At 42.7% G+C, this 20996-nt stretch overlaps 1 protein-coding gene and 1 long non-coding RNA gene across 7 annotated transcripts in view; one reads left to right on the plus strand and one right to left on the minus strand.

Annotated features, from left to right (window-relative positions):
* The window catches only part of LOC146805511 (uncharacterized), a 457188-nt gene that overhangs the window by 269973 nt on the left and 166219 nt on the right, over positions 1-20996 (minus strand). The window lies entirely within an intron of this gene.
* Positions 11341-20996, plus strand: part of LOC146805512 (interleukin-1 receptor type 1-like) — a 237300-nt gene continuing 227644 nt past the window's right edge. The window contains exon 1 of one of the 6 annotated variants that reach the window (XM_085622782.1): positions 11341-11578. The gene's annotated coding sequence lies outside the window, so the exon portion shown is untranslated. Of the gene's footprint in view, positions 11579-11764; positions 11989-20996 lie in introns of those variants that run through there. The other 5 variants (XM_085622783.1, XM_085622781.1, XM_085622784.1 and 2 more) reach the window with 5 other exon arrangements.

Raw genomic sequence — 20996 nt, forward strand, 5'->3', positions numbered from 1 at the left:
TTTTTGCAACCTTTTTAGAGTAACCATATTTTCTAGTATTGTGGATTTTTACTGTTATTGGTCTTGTGTTAAGCCTATATATAAATATACTTATTTTGTATAACTTCCTGTGTGGTGTCCCTTTGTAGTGTTATTCACTGTGTTACTGTGTATGGTCATAAGTGCTTCACACACTGCCTCTGAGATAAGCCTAGCTGCTCGTGCTATGTTACCACAGGGTTGAGCAGGGGTTATCAAAGGGTGTAGTCTGCTTACTCTGACTTAGGAAGAAGGGTCCCTACTTGGACAGTGGCCAGCAATTGCCAACTAGAGACCCCCATTTCTATCAATAACAATATTCCACTTGGTATATTTCTTGGTAAAGAGCTGGTCAGCCGACATATGTTTTACCCCCTGTGGCTATCAAGCCTGGGGCTTTCTCAAGGCTCAGCAGGTAACAACATTTTATAGTTAGGTCTTCTTTAAGTCTGTGCCAATAGTACGATTTAGTCTTAGGGTAAATCCCTTTCCTCGGTCGGTTCACGTGTTGCATTGGTGGCGTGGTGCTACAGTGCCGTCGTAGCACCATGCCACCAAAGGTACGAATGAAGAAAATAGGGCAATGATGTCATCTTAATTACTATACAAGGGAAAGCACTCCAAATCTTTTTCAATCACCAGTGCCTAGTACTGAGTACCTGTACTTCTTTAATTTGAAGGGGAGAGTACCTGCACTTCTCAGCACTACTGCAATACATTAATATAAGGGGTGCAACTAGACCCGAACTTTGGGGGAAGAGGGGGGGGGACTAGGACTTCCAGCCAGGGCTGGCTCAAGCGCATGTGGCAACTGTTAATGCAGTCTTTTTGGTGCTCTCCTCCCCCATAACCTCCTTTTCCATGAATTCCCTCATTACCACTCCCCAACAGTGCACCTCATCTCTCCGAAGCCTCTCTCTGATATACATTTCATTTTTATAGTGCTACTCATAGTTCACTCACAGTCAGTTCTGTGATCTGCATGGTACACATTCTTTGCTGCAGGCACATTAACCCTTGCGATACTTTACAATGAGCCAAAGCTGCCACTAGACAAAATTCCACACACTCACTAGTAGGAACGTTAATCACCAGAGTTATCTTAACATTTGTATTGTTGCTTGAAAACTGCCTGATGCACAAGTAATTTCTTGTGCTTTTAAACCAAAATTCATTTTTAACCCCCCCCCCCCCCCCCACGAAAGTCAATGCCAGGTGCTGCTGCACTGGTCACACCACCCTAAAGCCAGTCCTGCTCACATCCATGGGGCAGATCAAACATTTCCAGAAATGGGTTCAGAGCTAACCCCATAGCCATTAAATGAGGAACAATATATATGTATGTGGTGGGGTGGGATACTTCCCCCAAATCCCAGCAAGCAAAACAATTTACCAGATTTCTTGTAGATGATTTAAGGGAGAGTAGACTTCTGCACTGAGACTTTTCTGAAATATTTGGGATCAAATTTTGAAAATGCCCCAGACCCTTACAGGGCATTCATGAATTATTCCAGTACGTTTATGGTGCACCAGGAAAGCCTGCCTTTCCAAGAAGTAGATCTCATTTTTTTCAAATGCTTCAGTCAAAAATTACTTCCACTATACCAACGTTATAATTATTTCATGCAGTTCCTCAAAATAGCTTGAGCCTATATTTGGTTTCTCTTGTGGATCAAGAAATTACAGAATTGGAAACAAATGAATACATGTCCTAACATGTAATATCACATTATCCAAATGATCTTAGGAAATGCTTGCCTTCTTCAGCATCCCCGAATTTCTTCCAGTAACACTTTGCGTTTTTGAGACCCAACTTAAAATGTAATAAAATATATATGTTCCAGAATAAAGCATTGTGGTGAATGGAAAGCCATGAATAGCTGAAGGTGTCACAAAATCCTCAATCCAGCACCATACTCCAAAGCCTTAGCTCAAGCCTCCATCCTTGTGCCATTCCACATTCTCAGCCCACTCTCCCCTCTTACACCAGCCCTGCTGTTGAAGGTGGAATTAAGTAGGCATCTAGTAACATGGAAAGAGCAGGTATTCTGTGGGTGCTTTTGTACAAATATGTGTATATTCATGAGAGTTGTTTCATTTTTATATTTTTATATGTGCAGAGTAAGAGGTGTGCTCATGTAAATGCTGGGTAATAGTGCATAGTGTGAGTGAGTGCAGAGTGAGTTGTGCGAGTGCAGGGTGAAAAAGGTGCCAATGTGAGTGTCAGGTGAGCTGCATGAATGCAATATGAGAGGAGGGCCCATGTGAGCACCGGGTGAGAGGAGTGCATTCAGGGTGAGAGGAGTAGGTGCAGGGTAGTGTGAGCAGTGTAAATGCAGGGTGAGTGGTGCAAGATGAGTGGCAAGAGTGAAGGGTGATCTGTGAGAGTGAGTGGTGAGTGCATGGTGAGAGGAGTTAGTGCAGAGTGAGTGGTCTGTCCCCATGAGTTCCGGCAGACTATTGTCTCTGTGGGCAAGCAGGATGAACAAAGTGCCTGTATGAATGCAAGCTGAGAGGTTTGTCCATGTGAGTGCAGGGTGAGAGGAGGAAGTGCAGGGAGAGTGCTATAGTTGTTTGCGTGGTGTGAGTGCAGGGTAAGTGCTGTGCCCATGTGAAGTAAGATGTGAGTGAAGATGTGACTGAAGACGTGAGTGAAAGGAGAGCTTTGTAATTGACAGGAGTGCCTATGTGAGTGCACAGTGAGAGATGTGACAGTGTGAGAGGAGGGTGAGATGAATGACTGATGTGACAAATGAATTTGATTGTGGGCAAAGTGCAGAGTTGGAGGAATGAATACATGGTAAGTGATGTACTTTTTTGAGTGAGATTGCAAAATGTGCAGTGAGAGTGACCGGTGAGTGAAGTTTCACATGGGTGCATGGTGAGTAGTGCTTGCGTAAGTGCAAGGTTAAACGCATGAGTGCATGGTGAGTGGTGTGAGTGCAGTGTGAGCACTGTGAGTTCAGGGTAAGCAGTGTGCTCATATGACCACAGGGCAAGTGGAGGAAGAATGGTGTGAGTTCATGTCGAGGGGCGTGAGTGCAGTGTGGACACTGTGTGTGCAAGGTGAGAGGTGTGTTCATGTGAGCACAGGGTAAGAGGAGGATGAACACTGTGAGTGTAGGGTAACAGCATGAGTGCAGTGTGATTGCTGTGTGTGTAGGGTGAGTGGTGAAAGTGACAAGGGAGTGGGGTGTCATGTGCGTGCAGGGTGAGCGGTATGCTCATGTGAGTGCAGTGTAGGACAGTGCTTGAAATGGAAAAATAGAAGTGCAGGTTCTTTGTACCAGAGTACCTGCTTGTGTATGAGAAGTGCTGGTACTCTCCAATTGGAAGAATTGCATTTCTCTAGAGAAGTGCCAGTATTCTCCCTCTCAAAATAAAAAAGTGCCGGTACGTCGTACCAGACAGTACAGGCCCATTTAAAGCACTGGTGTAGGAGGAGGGTGGTTGGTGTGAGAGCATGGTGAGCAGTGTGAGTGCAGTGTGATTGCTGTGAATGCAGGGTGAGAGTAATAGGGAAGGGTGAGTGATGAGAATGAGGAGTGAGTTGTCTGAATGCAGGATGTATAGCCAGACACCTGGAGTAACTCAGCATTGTATTGACGGCTGACGTAGGGTTTCAGATATGTTGAACTATTGCTATTATGGCATAAATCAGGGATGGAGGATGAAGGAAATAAATAATGTGCTGATCCAGCAAAAAACTTTCAGTCTCACGATTAGGCTTGCCAGCTGCTCGGATTTCTACCAGCACCACTGGTATTTTGATGTCTCAGTCAGTACAAAAATAAGCTCAATCACCAAAAGCTGGTATTTGTTAGCACTTATCCGTGCATACTTCAAATAGCAGATACAAATAGAAAGCACTTTTAAATGTGTTCTAGTTAAAGATCCATGACTAATAATTACAGTTTAAGTTTAATTATACAACAGGGAACAAAGACAGAAAAGTCATGTTGCAAATGAATACATACAATTTTATTTGCAGCCCTATTTATTTTCAGGGCGAGGCCTTTGCAGACTCTTTAAACAAGAACAAATGGCTTTTCACTAACTGCATCCTACCACTGTGGCAGTATAAATAAAATACAAATGTAAGGAAAAGGAATAGGCAGATTGGGGCCAGAGGGTACTGGAACCAGTGAACAAAACAAACAAAGCCTCCTCAACCAGTTCCAAAGGGATGTAAATGCTCTTTTAAAGACCTGTGAAAAATTCTGGAGCAGTGGAGATATAAGAGAGCCCACAGCAGGTCAAGCTGCAGCAGCCCTGGCTGAGACACACAAAGAGGGGGAGCTAAACCCCTTTTAACCCTATTAGAGCCCAGGGGGAGCATGGCACGAGCCGGTCTCCCTCTGGGCTTCTTCGCGCAAATGGAGCGGGCCACAGCAGTTGATTGGTTATTTTAGTGGAGGGGCGGGTTTTATAGGGAGCCTATATATAGGGGAGGTTTGGCGGGAAGGCGCCCAGTGTGGCGTCAGTGCCAAAAGGGATAGGAGGACTTTCTTTGACGTAATTCTCAGTCAGGTACTTCAGAGTGGGAACCTTTATTATTTGGGCATTTCTTTAATGATGGATAACAGCGACGCTGGATGCAAAATGCATCACCTGTCAAGCCGGGTGCGATGATTTATTACAACCCGTTGACCCGGGGGAGGCGTGGGTGGGCTTTGAGCACCCGAAACACAAAGCGGCAAAGGGGTGGCTGTAGCAGTTGCTGCATGTTTATCTGCCCAGGCTAGGCCCCCTAGTGAGTCACGTGTGTCGGCTTTAAAGAAGGTTTTAGTGTGTGCGCACGCCAGCGTTCTCTCTCAGAGCCGGTCGCTGACAAGACCAGGCGTGTTGTTGATCCATTAGGTTTAAAAGAGGCAGAACGTCCAAGTGCTTGTCATGTAGGAGAAGCGGAGCTTCAAAGGCAAAATTAGCTTTCTCTCTATTCTGCAGAGGCCAGAAGTGGGGGAGGGGGTTAAAATCTGTTGTGTTTTCTGGGATGAACAGGTAGGAAAATTCCTTTCACACAGTGCAGGATAAGGGAGCGGTGCTAGATCATAATGATTTACTGATCATAGCTTTCTCAGATAATAAAGAAAACATCACCCCTCACAGGAAACTTACTCAATGGTCCTCCTCGCTTGTTGTATATTCTAGTGACGGCGAGGAGGCATGTTTTTCAGATTCCATTAAATTAACGGTTCTTCCTGCCACATCCAATAATGCACCCACTTTTGGTGGAGCTAATTCAGGGAGCCTATTTCCTGCTGAGAGGTCTACTTTGGCTACAGAGATTAATTCAGAAAAGCAGATTTTCTCTGTCACTGTACCTGTTTTTGATGAGTCTGGACAGGTTTCAGGGCCAGATGACATTATGTCAATGGATAAAAAATTTATTTATCCAGTTGAACATGTTGGCATCCCTCTTGTACATAGTTGCAAGGGCTTTTCAAATGTCTCTCTGTTAGGAGCTGATAATTGCAATACTTTTTCTCAGCCCATGTCATAGTTTGACTCCGTTTTAGGTCCACAATCTGGTCAGTGGGTTTGGGTCACAGATTCAGATGTAACCTCTTTATCGGTGTCAAACGGCATGGCATTTCGGAAGGTAGAAAAGAAAATAGGTTTAGCGCCCCCTTCAGGCAACTGCGGCTTGAAGGCACATTTTTCTGCCTCTACTATAACGGAGTCTGGAGATGCTGGATTTTTGTCTGCGGAGCAGGATGCAGCTTCACCACGTGGGACTAAAACTCAAAGAAGATCACGAGCGGATGTTCTTTCATCAGCTGCACATTTGAAGCAGATGTCAGCGCATAATTGGAGGTCGTATGATGGGGGTGTTGGTGATGGGGAAAAGCCGGGAGTGAGCAAGGCCGGGTTGGATATGCATGATGACAATCTGGTTTATGGGGATGACAGTGATGAATTTGAGGAGGGGGAGTTGAGGGAGGAGGATTGTGTTGAAACATTGAAGGCTTTGCATCTAAACTCTGGGGTGCAAAAGGGATTGTTAGGGACAACAAATGTGTTTAGTATATTACAGAAGTCTATAGTGGACCGGACGACAGATTGAGTTCGGCTGAGCGGCCCTCGACAGCGGGATGATCCTAGGGAATTTCACAAGCGTTCCCCTCAGTTACCTTCAGGTAAGGCACAGTGGTGGAACACGTGGCATCAGTCTGACCACAGAGAAAATAAAATGCATTATATTGGTGTGGGGGAGGGGTTTGTGAATGCTGACTTGATCTCACAACCTGAAGTGGTATTACAGAATCCAGGTACACAGGTTAAAGATACAGATAGTGGTATGATGGACGCTTCTATTCAGAAAAAAAAGGGGCGGAGGTAGCTCATTCTGAGAAAGACGAGAAGGAAGAGGATCAGAATATCCTTAATAGCTTCCTTATATGGGTATTGCAATGCCTTTGGGGTCTCATCTTTCAGAGAGAACAAAAAACTGAATTTGGGAGCATGAGTTTGTAGATGTTTTTAAATTGTTACACAGGGACATCTAAGCCAAAGAGGGATCTAAGGAAGAGGAATAGGAACTGGCTAAAAGGCCCAGGGTTCCCAAAACCATTGAAAATTGGACATCAGCCTTTCTCATATATGCAAGCGTATATTGTGAACGTCACCAAGATAGGGCGGTAGCTATGTTCAAGTACATAGATATTATTCGTAAGGCCCAAATGCATTTTGGAGGCTATGCCTGGTTGAGTTATGATGAGGAGTTCAGAGCCAGGTTAAGCATATTTCATGACAAGGGATGTAGATTCCGAACTGTGGCGTCAATAGATGTCTTCTACTCACCCACCAGCCACTACACATACGGCAAGCGGTTTGCTGGTCACGTATCGGCCCTTTCAACCTTGTCCCGCCCAGGTTGGGGCAGGTTGGTATGGGAGAGGACAACCTTTGGTGTCAGGAGCCTGCTGGAACTTTAATAGGGGATTTTGTAACAGGCAATTTTGCCAGTACAAGCATGACTGCTCACAATGTGGGGGAAAACATCCGCTCACTCAATGTTTCGCAGTTGCCAAGTTTGGTGAACAAGGGAGATTCCAGAGGGGAAGAAGCTCATCATTTCAATATAGACCACAGGACGCATACCCCAATTAGATTTGAGGTTTTACAACAATGGTTGATTTCATATCTGCATGCAGGGGCTGCTGCTAAGCTGTATTGAGGTGTCAGAGAGGGTTTTTAAATTGGGTATCAGAGACCTAGGCAGAGGAGATGTCAGACAATATAATATCCGCTAAGGAACTTCCTCAGATAGTGCAGCAGAAACTTGACTCAGAAGTGCGAGCTGGCAGAGTAGCTGGTCCTTTCTTACAGACTCCTTTGAAAAATGTTATCGTTTCTCCCCTAGGAGTGGTACCCAAGAAGTCGGTTGGGGAGTATCGATTGATTCATCACTTATCTTGGCCAAAGGGTCAGTCAATCTATGACTTTATTTCTCTATCAGATAACAGTGTGTCTTATGCTTCAGTTGACGATGCTTTGAAGTTGGTGGGATTAGTGGGGCCTGGGGCTGAATTGGCAAAGAGTGATATTCAATCAGCATTTCGTCACATGCTTATACACCATTCTTATTTTGAACTATTTGGTATGTTTTTTAATGGTGCTTTCTATGTGGATGAGATCCTCCCCATGGGCTGTTCTGTTTCTTGTGCTCTTTTTGAAACTTTTAGCACTTTTCTTCAATGGTGCTTTACTCAATCTAGTGGGCATACCATGGTCTGCTATTATTTGGTCGATTTTATGTTCATTAGTTCTGGTCATACTAATCAGTGTAGTTTGGCTTTCCAAAATATTCAACTATTGGCTCAGGATCTGGGTGTCCCTTTAGCCCCAGAGAAAACTGAATGTCCCTGCACAAGATTAACCTTTTTAGGTATTGAGATTGATACAATGCATATGATGGCAAGATTGCCTGCAGAAAATGTACAAGAAATTAGGTCTTTTTTGCTAACTGTCATTGATCAGACAAAGTTAGAGCTCAGACAAGTCCAGCGTTTATTGGGTTATTTGAACTTTGCATGTAGGGTGGTCAGGGCTGGCAGGACTTTTTGTAGGCGTTTGGGTATGTCCGTGTCAGGGGCTTATCGTCCTCATCACAAGATCAGGATTTCAAAGGCCGTTAGGGAAGATCTATATATCTGGCTGCAGTACTTAGAAGGATTTACCGGTGTGTCTCTATACTTTGTTGATGAGAATATGTTTTGGCAGATTCAAATCTTTTCAGATGCGTCAGGTGCAAATGGTTTTGGATTGTTCTGGGAGGGTCGGTGGTGAGCCAAAAGTTGGCCTTCTCACTAGTTACAGCAGGGGCGTAGCATTGCCTTTTTTGGAACTTTTTCCTTTGATTGTGGATCTGTTTGTCTGGGGAAAGGAATTCCGTGATCAATCTGTTCTCTTTCATGTTGATAACATGGCAGTTGTAGATTTAATCAACAAACAGAGAACAAAAGATTTGAGAGTTTTGTGCCTTTTATGGGCTTTCATGCTACAGAGTCTAAAATTGAATATTTTATTTAAGGCTAGACATATTCCTGGTACTAATAATTCCATAGCAGATGCTTTGTCTCGCTTTCATTGGCAGAAGTTTCACAGTTTGGCACCAGGGGCAGACCTCATCAAGATGTCAATTCCTCAGATCATTTGGGAGCTTGGGGGGTGAGGATCGTAGAGCTAATGGAAAAATCGATAGCTCGCTCGACAGGCTTGGTCGGAGTTTTTTAGTTATGACAACCTTGATTTTCATTTTGGAAAGGTGGTCAATAATGAAAAATTGATTTGGCGTTTTGTAATGCATTTAGTAAATAAGGGTTTATCACATACCACTATTGCAGGAAAGTTAGCTGGTATTTCCTTTTAAAGACAGTTGTGATGGGGATACGACCGAGTTGAAGGTATTTTGGTTAGGAAAGTTGTAAAAGGTCTCAGCAGAGAGCGGAAGCATACTTCTTCTTTAAGGGAACCATTCTCTTTTGAGTTATTGCAGTTGGTTTTGGTGCAGTTACCTTTCTGTTGCTATAATGAGTGGGAAGTTTGTCATTTCCGGTTATGCATGATTTGGCTCTTTTTTTGGGCTTTTAGGGTTTCTGAGTTATTGGGATTACGGGGTCTCTCTGGCATTTGCAGTGATTAGATTTTCTTGCAAGAACAAAAAATTAGGATCTGGTTGAGAGCTTCTGAAACAGATCAGTTAGGTACAGGCACATGGATACACTTAAACAGGAGCGGGGTGGAGGGATGTTGTCCAGTTGGGGAGTGGGAGGTTTTTACCAATCTTGTTTGATTCAAGTCTGGTGTAATATTTTGTTACATGGATGGATCTAAGATTACTAGTTCTCACCGGCTAGCAATATTAAGGAAGGCTCTGGTTAGGTTGGGAAAAGACCCCCTCTTGTTTGGAACTCATTAATTTCATATTGGCACTGCTACTGAAGCAGCAAGGTTGGGTTGGGCATGGACTAACATTCAGCGGATTGGGAGGTGGAAATCATCATGTTGTGCTCGTTACTTTAGAAAATGAATTTTTCTGTTTTCTATTTGGCTAATTTTTGTTTTTTTATTTAGGTCATGTGCAGGGCCCTTTGTCAAAGAAAATGAATACCTGGATAGTGGGCCATTCATTCATGAAATGGGCAGCAATATTTGCAGAAAGGCAGATTTATGGCAGATCCCTGGGACTTCCAACTGCCAGACATGACGTTTTATGGAAAGGCAAGAGTGGTATGCAGTAGGAGGGTTTGTTCCCTATGCTAACTGAACTTTTTTCTTCTCGGGGTCCTACTGATATGTTGGTCATCCATTTGAGAGAAAATGACTTAGGGCCTGATTCACAGAACTAACTTAAGACAAAATCCTAAACTTACTACTTTTGGTATTCACAGAAGTTAGGATTTTGTCTTAAGTTTTTCTTAAGACAAACTTAAGACAGACTTAAGACAGACTTAAGTTAGGATTTTGTCTTAAGTTTGTCTTAAGTCTGTCTTAAGTCTGTCTTAAGTCTGTCTTAAGTCTATCTTAAGTCTATCTTAAGTCTGTCTTAAGTCTATCTTAAGTCTATCTTAAGTTTGTCTTAAGTCTGTCTTAAGTCTGTCTTAAGTTTGTCTTAAGACAAACTTAAGACAAAATCATAACTTCTGTGAATACCAAAAGTAGTAAGTTTAGGATTTTGTCTTAAATTAGTTCTGTGAATCGGCCCCTTAGTGTCTCTATCAGCTTTAACGCTTATTAAACAAATGAAGCTGGACCTTGCCGTCATCAAGAACAATTGGTCAGGTATGTGTTTAATTTGGACAGAATTTATTTTCAGGAAAAATTGGAGGGGGGCTAGGAGTCAGACTGCAGTTGAAAAGGCCAGGCGGAAACTCAATCGAGCCATGACGGTATTTTGTCAAGCAATGGGGATTAAAGTGTTGTCCAATTGTAACATTACAAAAGCTGAAGGGCATTTATTTAGAGACAATGGTGTTCACTTATCTCAGGTGGGTCAGGCATATTATTTGATGGAACTTAGGGATATGCTCGCAAATTTGTGGAATGAGAATTTATGGTGCAATCATTCTTTATAATGTTTTTTCCTTTTCAGCAAGTTGCATGGCGGCCAGAAAAACCCTTCGGTTTTCCTGGGTGGCGCTTTTGGGGGGTGGAAAGTCTGGAGCGGCCTTATCCATCCCTCAGGTGGCCCGGGGGGGGGGGGAAGGAATAACGCAGGGGAGGGAAAGTGAAAAATGGGGCTTGCAATTACATGGGGTTGTTTCAAGAAAATTCGATGGATCTATTTGGGGACAAGTTTTGCAAAAGGTTGGGGGTTTTATGAGATAATTTAAGATATTATGACTTCAAGTTGTCATGCAAAGTTGTTGGTTTTGAAAGATTTATGAAATTTACCTGTCTTAATAAAGTGGCCCTTTTTGCTATGACAATAATAGTGGCGTGTGATTATTGCACGATGCGCGTGGCGCGCCTAATTTCAATGGATGAGTATCAACACTTCTCAGGAGCAAACAGGTTCTCAACATAGAGAGTACCTGCACTTCTCTATTCCCTTTTAAAACACTCATAAGAAGCAATGTGTCAGAAGACAGAGCATAACATTTGACCTCTGTGAGAAGATGAAAGCTACATTTAAAATCCTCTTTATTGCTCCTTTACATTCAGAACTCCAGCATGTTTGGGGGTGCAGTAGCACCCCTAAAACCGGCGCCTATTCAACTAAGTGAAAGCTCAAACGACTAGACCCGACTGCTGTTGATTTTACCCTATATGTAACAGGCTCACGTCTTTGTGGGTTGGGCTTGTTTTTGCCTTGTTTCTTTTCTCGAGTTGCTTGTTCGCCTGTGGGAGAAAAAGCACGTTCAGTTCAGCTTAACTCCGCGCTGACTTCTGCTCGAGGTGTGCTTCGAGGCAGGTCTGACCCTGCTCAGATGCCATTCTTCATTCAGGTGGTGGGGGAAGGCAGGAGCCCGGAAAAACCACACCAGGGAGGAGATGCAGTGTAAGTGAGCCTGCAAACAGAGTGTGACCCGCTGCCCACGCTTTCCTGGCACAGGTAGGCACGCAGGTGAACTTGCTGCACTCTCCGCTGCTTCGGAGGTTGTGAAGATAAAGAACCTAGTTCTCTCCTTTGTGGTGTTTGTTCCTAAATGTTGCCGTTTCTTTGGGATTAAGATGAGTGTTGTAAGAAAGGGAGCGTTTTGAGTTACTTCTAGCGGGTGTCGTTCTCAGTTCGCGTCCACAGCCGCGCAGCACTGGTGATAGGAGGGCAGAGAGACAACACAACACGCTATGCCAACTCAAGAACTCCACCTCTGTCCCGGGGAGGGCGGCTTGGAGCTCCGGGTGGTTGCTCAATCCTCGTCTCGTACATCGGAGCAAAGATTTGTTTTTTCGGTTACAAAGTGCTCCAAATACCACACGAGTGGCAAACTGGCTGGTAATAAAGAGCTGGACGACTCCGAGGTAAATGTAGTCGCTTGCTAAAACTGCAGCGGGAAACCACTTCTGTACATAAATCCATTCGCTGCAGTTCTTTTCTCCTCCGAGAACTGTGTCCTGCTGAGATTTATCTCCGCTCTGAAGTTGAAACGTAGTTTATAGTGTCTTTTTACGGATTCAAAAACCCAACATGGCAAACTAGAATATAATTTCTAGTTAAAGAAAGCACATTTCTAATTAAAAACTGAGTATTGATTGTAAAATTCTGTTTGACCGTTGATGACAAGACGTTATTTTGCTTTTCGAACATCACTCACCGGGGATCTTAAAGGGAGACGCTGCTGATTTTACTGGATTCTGCATATATGCAAATATTTGAAAAGTTAGTTTAAATATTATGGCTAGATATTTTAGTATAAATATAAAAAGTCTAACCATTGTGGCTGACATTTACTGTTCAGCTGCACATCCACTGGTGAAACCCGATGCAGTAGCAATGCTACAGTCGCCGGTTTTGTGATGTTACACTTGGATTTTTTTCCTCTTATTGATCGATCATACTTTACGCTATTAATGTTCCTACAGCTTGTTCTGTATTTATCTGTGTACTTCATCATGAACGTTTGTTGCAGATGTTACTTATAGAAACAACGATGAGGGTTGCTGCTATGTGTGCACCAGAGAGTATAATCTAGTGTAATAATATCCTTACTTGCAATTAATGGTCTCCTGCTCACTCCTAGTGGCCCGCTGTTAAAGCCACTTAAATAAAGAACATCAAAAGTATAATAGAAAGGAGCGGAGTAATGTTACATGTTATAAACAAATAAATGTTGTAGTACAAAATGAATTTGAGTTATTTGTTTTTATTCCTTATTCTTTATAATTATTTGTGTATTTCCTTCCTAATTGTTCTTGAGAGCAGGGCTATCGGACCGGCTGTGTGGAACGAGGATATGCTGAAGCAAGATTAATTATTAGCTAAGAGGAGGTTAATCAACAAACTGAAATTACAGGAATAATAATGGATGTGGAAGTGTCTGGAAAAAAGATGGTGGTTTCTAGCTATTGAGCTGGATTATCGGATCTGTTGTGGAATATATGGGGATATATTATTCCAAGATGAGATACTGAAATTATTGGCAAGTGCTAGGAAACGAAGAATTGGAAAGAGTACGGAAGGAAAAGAGAGCATAGATTTGCAAGGATTGTTTCAAGTAACATTGAGCCCTGATGATGTCCTAGATAGGACGAAACGCGTTGGCTGTATAATTGTACATATTGAGCATTGTATTGAGCATTAAGCTGTACAACTGTATATACTAAGCATCATTTATTTGAATTGATTTATTACAAAGTGTATAATTTTGAATATTGCTGGTATAAATGAATCAATGCATCAGTTCTACATGTGATGGTTAAGATGGAAACCAATGTATAGGTTTATTGGAATACGTTTGAATAATTGAAACAATTAGGAAGGAAATACACAGATAATTGTAAAGAATAAGGAATAAAAACAAATAACTCAAATTCATTTTGTACTACAACATTTATTTGTTTATAACATGTAACATTACTCCGCTCCTTTCTATTATACTTTTGATGTTTGTTGCAGATGACCTACCATACTTTTTCTCTGCTGTGATGCGTTATAACCACATTTGCATTTTAAAGTTATGCACCCACCGAAAAACGTTGTTAATGGAATAATATAGTCATATAGATAATATACATTTATACTACTAATGCAGCCCTTTAAACAAAGCTGAGTATTTCCCTGCCCATAATGTCTGCTTGCTTCTGTTTTATTATAACTTTATTGAGCGTTTTCCAACCCCTTGTGAGGCCCAAAGCGCATTCCTGGTGGACGAATAAGCACCAACTTCGTTATGCATGTTTGCAAGGGTGCTGGTTGTTGTTTGATCGTGGGAAGGTATGTCGTGCCTGTCCGCTGAGAAATGTGGTGATCAACAGATCGCAAGTTTGAATCCCGGCAATACGGACTTGCTCTTCCATCATTTTGAGGTCGGTGATTTGAGGACCTATACATTGGGTAATAGCCACCCTTGTTATTTACAGTGCTTTGAAACAGCAGCAGCACTGTTCATAGAAATTATTTTTTCTTTCTAGTGTCCCAATGCTTGCATACCATTTTACTCCCATAGGTTGGGCTATCTACTCCCTTACTACTTGTGACTCTCAAAAGGAATCTTGATCAAGCAACAAAGGCTTGCATGAGGAGGTGGCATAGGCTTAGAACTCAAATGTAGAATGAGAGATAATCTGGGCACAAGTCCTAAAAACAGAAGTGGGGGGACTAGCTAGGTTAGGCAGTATGCATGTGAAATCATGATGCGTGCCATCACATTGCATGTTGTCACGACACATGACATTGCAAGTGACATCACAGGATGTGACCTCCCTGGAAGTGACATCACAAGAAGTGACATCAGATATTAAGACCTCACACATGTTTATCAGGTATATTATGATTATATTTAAGCACATTATGAGATTTAACAAATGAGATTTGTGGTTGTGCCAAAAAAGTGGCCAAATCCTGCCGCAAAATCTGGGCCTCAAGTAATATTTATTTTTTTAAACCCTGCCACAAAGAATTTGGCAACTAGGAGAAGCATGGTTGTAGATATTATGCTTAATTGGTTGCAAAGCTTACATTTTAAAATATGTGATTGGGTTAAGGCACCTGCTGTGAAGGTGCCGAGTAAATCACAGGGAATAGTAATAATGCTGAGATACCTCTGATAGTTAATGCATTTGCTGGAGAGATCTGTGTTTTGTGAAGTCCTAGATTTGAAGTAGTAGAGAACGCAAATGTGTCTCCTGCAAAGCACATCATTAACACGCAGATGACAGATTTTTATTTTATGTATAGTAAAGTGGCTTACTGCTTTCAACACAGAGATCCTATTGTTCCAAGCAGTTCATAAATTTTAATCCTTCTAAAAGACCACAGTGAAGTATAAAGTGACTCCTACGCCTTGTAACCCTCACTGTTTCATGTAACTCATCTTGTACATTGATTTACACATGTACATGATTTATTGTCAATGTATAATGTGTATGTTGTGTAAAGAGCTCTGACACCCTGCATTGGGTTGTATAGCACCATAAAAGAAATAAAATAGTGCTATTGAAATTGTTATTTGTGTAAATACTTGGACAGACAACCACACCTGACATTCTTACAGCGCATGCATCTTTTATATACAGGGACAGAACAAAGGCAAAAGCTGCCTCTCAAGTACACACAAGCAGTGTGTCTTTGTTTTAATTCTGTGGCATTTACATTTAAGTGTGTTCAGCATATTTCTCTGAGGCCCGACTTAATGGCAGGGGGAACGGAGTCCACCCTGTGAAAAGAGTGGGTGGATGTCGTGTACCTGCATGTATTCCCGACTCGTGCCATGGAGATAATCAAAGTCAATATGAATGCTCAGTGAGGGCTTTACCTTGTAAAAAAAACAAACATTTTTTTTCACATCTGAGGAATATTGTGGTTAAATTGAGATCTTCAAAGAAAACCATAACGTTCTAGCATCTTTTGAGTATGAGTTACAACACCAAGCATTACATAGTGATAACTTACAAATACACTATACTCATTTTACATTACAATCAATAGCGAGTTTTATGCAATGGCTGGAGACTCAAGCTTTTGAGGGTTCTTAAGTGTAACATTCCATCTTTCTTAAAAGAAAACTCTAATTCTTGACAGTACTTGCATCTTGACAGTACTTGCATCAACTGTATCATCAGCTGCCCCCCTCTTATACTTCACACACCTGACGGGAATCAGAGCAAATGCTCAGTTGCAGGCGCGCAACGCCCATTGGGCTCAATGGGCTTCAGCTTCACGGACACACACACAGCCGCACCCCAGTACTTCACAGGTCTTTAAAAGACCATTTACTTGTTAACGAGCCTTTGTTATTCTTTCACCCCTTTTTAGAGCCCCTGCATCTTCACTCTGCCGATTGCTGGATGAATTATCCCCCCCTGAAATTTTTATTAGCCCCCCCCTAAAATTTCACTCTAGTTGTGCCTCTGCTCAGTGGGCTACGTAGCATACTGTGCTGTTCTCTACCAACTTATCATCCAAAGCCTGAATTGGGAAGTGACAGATGTGTTACTTGCATGTTGTCTTCTCCCAGCTAGTGCTGCATAGCCTCGTCTTGGTTACACAGGGATAGTACCTGCCTGAATTTGGGGCCTTGGCAGCCAGTTGGTGCGTAAACTGAAACAGCGCCACCTTCAAAATGTGAGTCTACGGTGCACCAGAGCAGAGTGTGTATGAGCAAGTGTTTTGTTGGCCTTTCTACACTCGGAGTGGAGGGTCAGCAAATGGTCAGGTGGGTGTAGATTGGAAGGTGACGGTGACACACCCACATTGATTTTGTGCTGTTTTGCCAGACCCGAGGCTTGCCTTGCTCATGCACAGTAAGCAAATAGGTCCCTCAGGGTTCTCTTCATGAGTAGCTCTTGGGATCTGGATGTATATTTTAGCTCAGAAACTAGACAAGTGGCAACACTGCAAGGTGTTCTCCAAGGTGCAGGCCTCATGGACCCCTCCCAGAAAAGGAAACCCAGTACGCCTTTACTCTAACAATTGGAGCAACTATCTTTTGCTGCTGTCAATGAGCCTTTTCAGAAGACTTGACACAATACATGGATTCGACTCATTCCACACGTAACCCAATCATACATGTGTGGTCTGGGTGAAGTGAGGAACCACCTTCACGGAGAATGAAACAGATTTAGCGTGAAACTGTCAGTAGTTTCCTGTCCCAGGGGTACATATGTGAGGGGCAAGAAGGTGCATCCGGAATCTGGGGGTGAATGGATCAGGCTAATATAGAAGGCTGCCCTGCAGGGACTTTAAACCCTACTATTGCGTTGTCATGGTACTCCTATTGGGATGTCATATAGAGCTAACCTAGCCTTGGCGTGCAGCATTGTTTTTCATTGGCCACTTACCTTGCAATGTCGCTGTGTTTTTAAGTGTTTCATAGTACCAATTTTACTATGTATAGAACACATTATTGAAGTGTCTTGATACTTACATGTGTGCTTGCATAGGTTGACAGTTCTGGCATCTCAGTCAGCATTGCAGTGTCGCAGGCTAAAAGATAGAATTGCCATTTTACTGCACCCTGGGGTGCGACAGGCTGACAGTGACTGTGGTTGTCACAAATCAGTCTCCTTGCCATAGCTTCAGCATTGTTATTCGATTTCTCAGATCCGTAGTCTGCCAATACAGTCTCTTCATTTAGTTCCCAGGACTGACAACCCTTACGTGTTAGTCTCATTCAGATATCACACATTGGTACATTTGCCAGTGAAGTTTTTACCCTCAAAATCCCCTCGCACATGCGTCATTGCTATTCTTTGTTGATGTCACAGATTGGCAGTTTCTTCTCAGTGGACATTCCATGGTTGTTGTTCTGCCATGTCAACGTCAGCCACGGTGATGTGACGCGTTGGCACACTTGTTGCTGCTGTCACTAGCTGGGTGGAAGCCAGAAATCTCAGTCATGACTCATTTGGTCCATTTTGTATTTTGTCTCCTAGTTTTACACACACACTCTGGTATGGTGGGTGGTAAGTCATTTGTCTTTTCACTGCCTCCACTTACTCTTAGTTTCTGTCCTCAGACGCCATGCTATTAAATAAAACTATCTCTAAAAGCCTTCTCTATATTCCCGCATCTATGCATAAAAAATGCACATGCATGTTTGCCGTAATCACTATTATTGTGTTTTGTGCAACTTGCCCACACCTGATTTCAAATTTTGTAAACTCTCCTTTTATTTTTAAAGTCCTGCACCTGCAGCCTAACAATGCCTAATCTCCTCTTATCCCCTCTAACCGTATGTGTGCACTTGGATACCCCATAAATGAGAGTGCCTAACTTCTATTAGTTGAATCTACCACAAAGAAACTAGAGTAAATGTGTGTAATGGTTTCCTTGCGAGCACACGACTAATCCCAATGACAACTTTACCAGGATTAACCACTACCCTGTGTTCTGGAGTGCTTCCCAGCATGAAGCGCTTCAATGTCTTGTGATGGCTAGTAAACACTGTATAAATGCAATCAGTATACAATGCAGTCTACTTGTATTGTGAGGGGATGGCTCTTATAAGCTCTATTCCTTTCACATCGTAAGTGTTCATTGTTTTTATAAGGGATTCTGCAATATTGAGCAGTGCTTAATTCGTGCTAGTGGTTGCCACAGGTGGGTGCTGGCACTCATTTCAGGGAACCTGGACTTATTTTTCATCATCAAATTTGGACCCCGAGCGAGAATGGCTAGAAAAAGGAAAAAGACAGATGAAGTAAAGGATAGGAAAACAGTGACAAAGTGAGAAAACATGGTTGAAAAATAACCTTCATGCGATAGTGAGACAGGAAGTGCGTGGTGGTGGAAGAAAGAGGCAAGTTAGAATTAAGACAAAGAAACCTTTGCAACCATGGCATTCAAGAATGCAGACAACAGGCTTTTTAGAAAAAACCTATGATTATTGGTATTATAAATATTTGTATTAGAATTTTAACCCCTTCGCTGCTAGGCCTTTCCCCCCCTGTGCTAAGACTTTTTTTTGACTATTTGGGGTAGTGAGCGCTTAGGTCCCTGTAACTTTTTAACCACAAGGTATCCTCGACAAATTTGCGTCCTTTTCTTCCAACATCATGGGGATTCTAAAGGTACCCAGGGTTTGTGGATTCCCCTGGAGGGGTCCCAGAAATTAGCCAAAATACAGCTAAATTTTGTTTTTTTGGGAAAAAATGGGAAAAAAGGGCATCTGGGTTTTTCCCTGCAAATGGTATCAAAAAAGGGTTTGTGGGGCTGAAATCACCATTTTCCCAGCTTTTAGGGAATGACAGACTTTTGTCAGAAAACCAACATTTTTTACACAGTTTTGGCATTTTTCTGGGACATAGCCTATTTCTGCTATTTTTTGTGCTTTCAACCTCCTTCCAGTTAATGGTAGAAATGGGTATGAAAGCAATAATGGATCCTGGAAAGCTATACATTTTAGAAAAGTAGACAAAATTCTGAATTTCGCAAGGGGTCATTTGTGTAGATCCTTCAAGGTTTCTTTATAGAAATTAATAGTTAAATATAGGAAAAATTGCAAATTAGTTGAAAAAAACCAGCCTTTTGTGTCAACGTTTTCACCTGTAACTTCCTCTAATTATGACAGCTCTTTGAAAGCAATATACCGTTACATCCGCTGGACCTTCCTGGTTGTGGAGCTATATAGGACTTGTAGGTTCACCAAGAACCCGACGAACCCAGAGTCAAAAACTGAGCAGCAATTTGGAATGTCTTTTTATTATGTTCCGGGTATATAGCAATCATTGTGGGAAAATGTATACATGGAAAAATCGGTATGAAAGACACCTATGTATTTCTGAAATGGGAACAAATTATAGAGTTTAGAAACAGTACATATTTGCACATTTTCGAAATTGGGAATACTCATACTAGCATGAGAATTATCGGTCATTTTTCAAAATGACTTCATTTTTACACAATGTCTTTCATTTGGAAGGCAGAAATGCATCAAAAATCAATAGGTAATAACAGTTGCTTTGCAAATCTGAATTACCCTAACTCTCTCGATAAAAATGGTACCTCACTTGTGTGGGTAGGCATAGTGCCCACGACAAGAAATGGCTCAAAGCCCAACGTGAACACACCACATTTTCACAATGAAAATTTACCCTTTTTTTGCAAAGTGTCTAGCTGTAGTTTTTGAACTCTAGCTCTGCCGGCACCGAGGGAAATGTAGGAAGGTGGAATCTGACTGCGTGGTTGCCCCTACTTTTTTTCTGGTGTTTTGAGGGTTTTTGACTAGTCTGGCTGGGATCCTGCTATCCAGGACCCCAGCCTATCTGCTTTCTCCCTTAAACGACTTGGAGTGCATGCTAGATGCACTAGTGATTGGATACTATGGTACCTTATGAGCCCCTAGTATATGGTACCTTAGGTACCAAGGGCATAGGTACTTCACAGGCCTACCAGGGGCTGAAGCATGTATTATGCCACCCCTGGGAAGCAGACTAAATCTGACACCACGGGCCTGCTGCTGCAGCCTGGGTGAGGTAGTGTTAGCACTCCTCAGTGAGTTATAGGTTCCCTATATCTCACCATACACACACACATATAAACCTATCAGTCACCCCTAAGGCAGGCCCTATCAATCCTGAGGGCAGGGTGCTTGGTTTACAATGTAAGGGGGTGCCTCTGCATGAACAGGGCCCCTCTGCAGCTGGCAGAGTCTATTCTATGTGGCTGTTTGTGGATGCGGTTAAACCATATACACTTAAGTGCATTATAACCTACCGGTAAATGCTAACTTTGGAATGACTGCAAAAAAACCTGTCGTGTTTGGTGTCAAACAACTTGGAATCATACCCCCACACCAGTAACTGGTGTGGAGTATGATCCCACCCTTTTAGAGGGGAAGACATGTACCTACTGTGGAAACACGGTAGAAATCTGAAAGAGCCCTGGCATCACAAAATGGATGCCACCAGCACAGACACTGGGCTGCCCTCCTGCTGCTGACCGAAACTCATAGTGGAGGAGGCCCAACAATAGGCATCCTGTCACAGGGAGGTGTAACCACCTTCCAGACAGGATTTAGTGGATTGGGGCTGGGTGGGTGCACTCCTAGAGTGCTTTGAAGTCCTGCACTGGGGGAGTAGTAGGCTCCTCTGTGCATATGCCAGCTCAAACCAGTTCAGGGGCTACCTGTCCCTGCTCTGGCGAGAAACTGGACAAAGGGAAGTGGGTGTAACCACACTCTACCCTGACCCTCCCAGAGGAGTGGTCATAGAGCTAGTCCCTCCCTTTCCTTTAGTATAAGTTCGGGAAACCTTGCCATTGCAGGTTAGATATCCCTGGGCGACACTTTACAAGAAGAATCCTGGCCCTTTGACGTTCCACTACCTTTGGAAGACTGAAGAATCTCCCTTAGAGTCAAGGAGTGACTCCC

The sequence above is a fragment of the Triturus cristatus genome, chromosome 8, assembly GCF_964204655.1.
Source record: "Triturus cristatus chromosome 8, aTriCri1.1, whole genome shotgun sequence".
Lineage (NCBI taxonomy): Eukaryota > Metazoa > Chordata > Amphibia > Caudata > Salamandridae > Triturus > Triturus cristatus.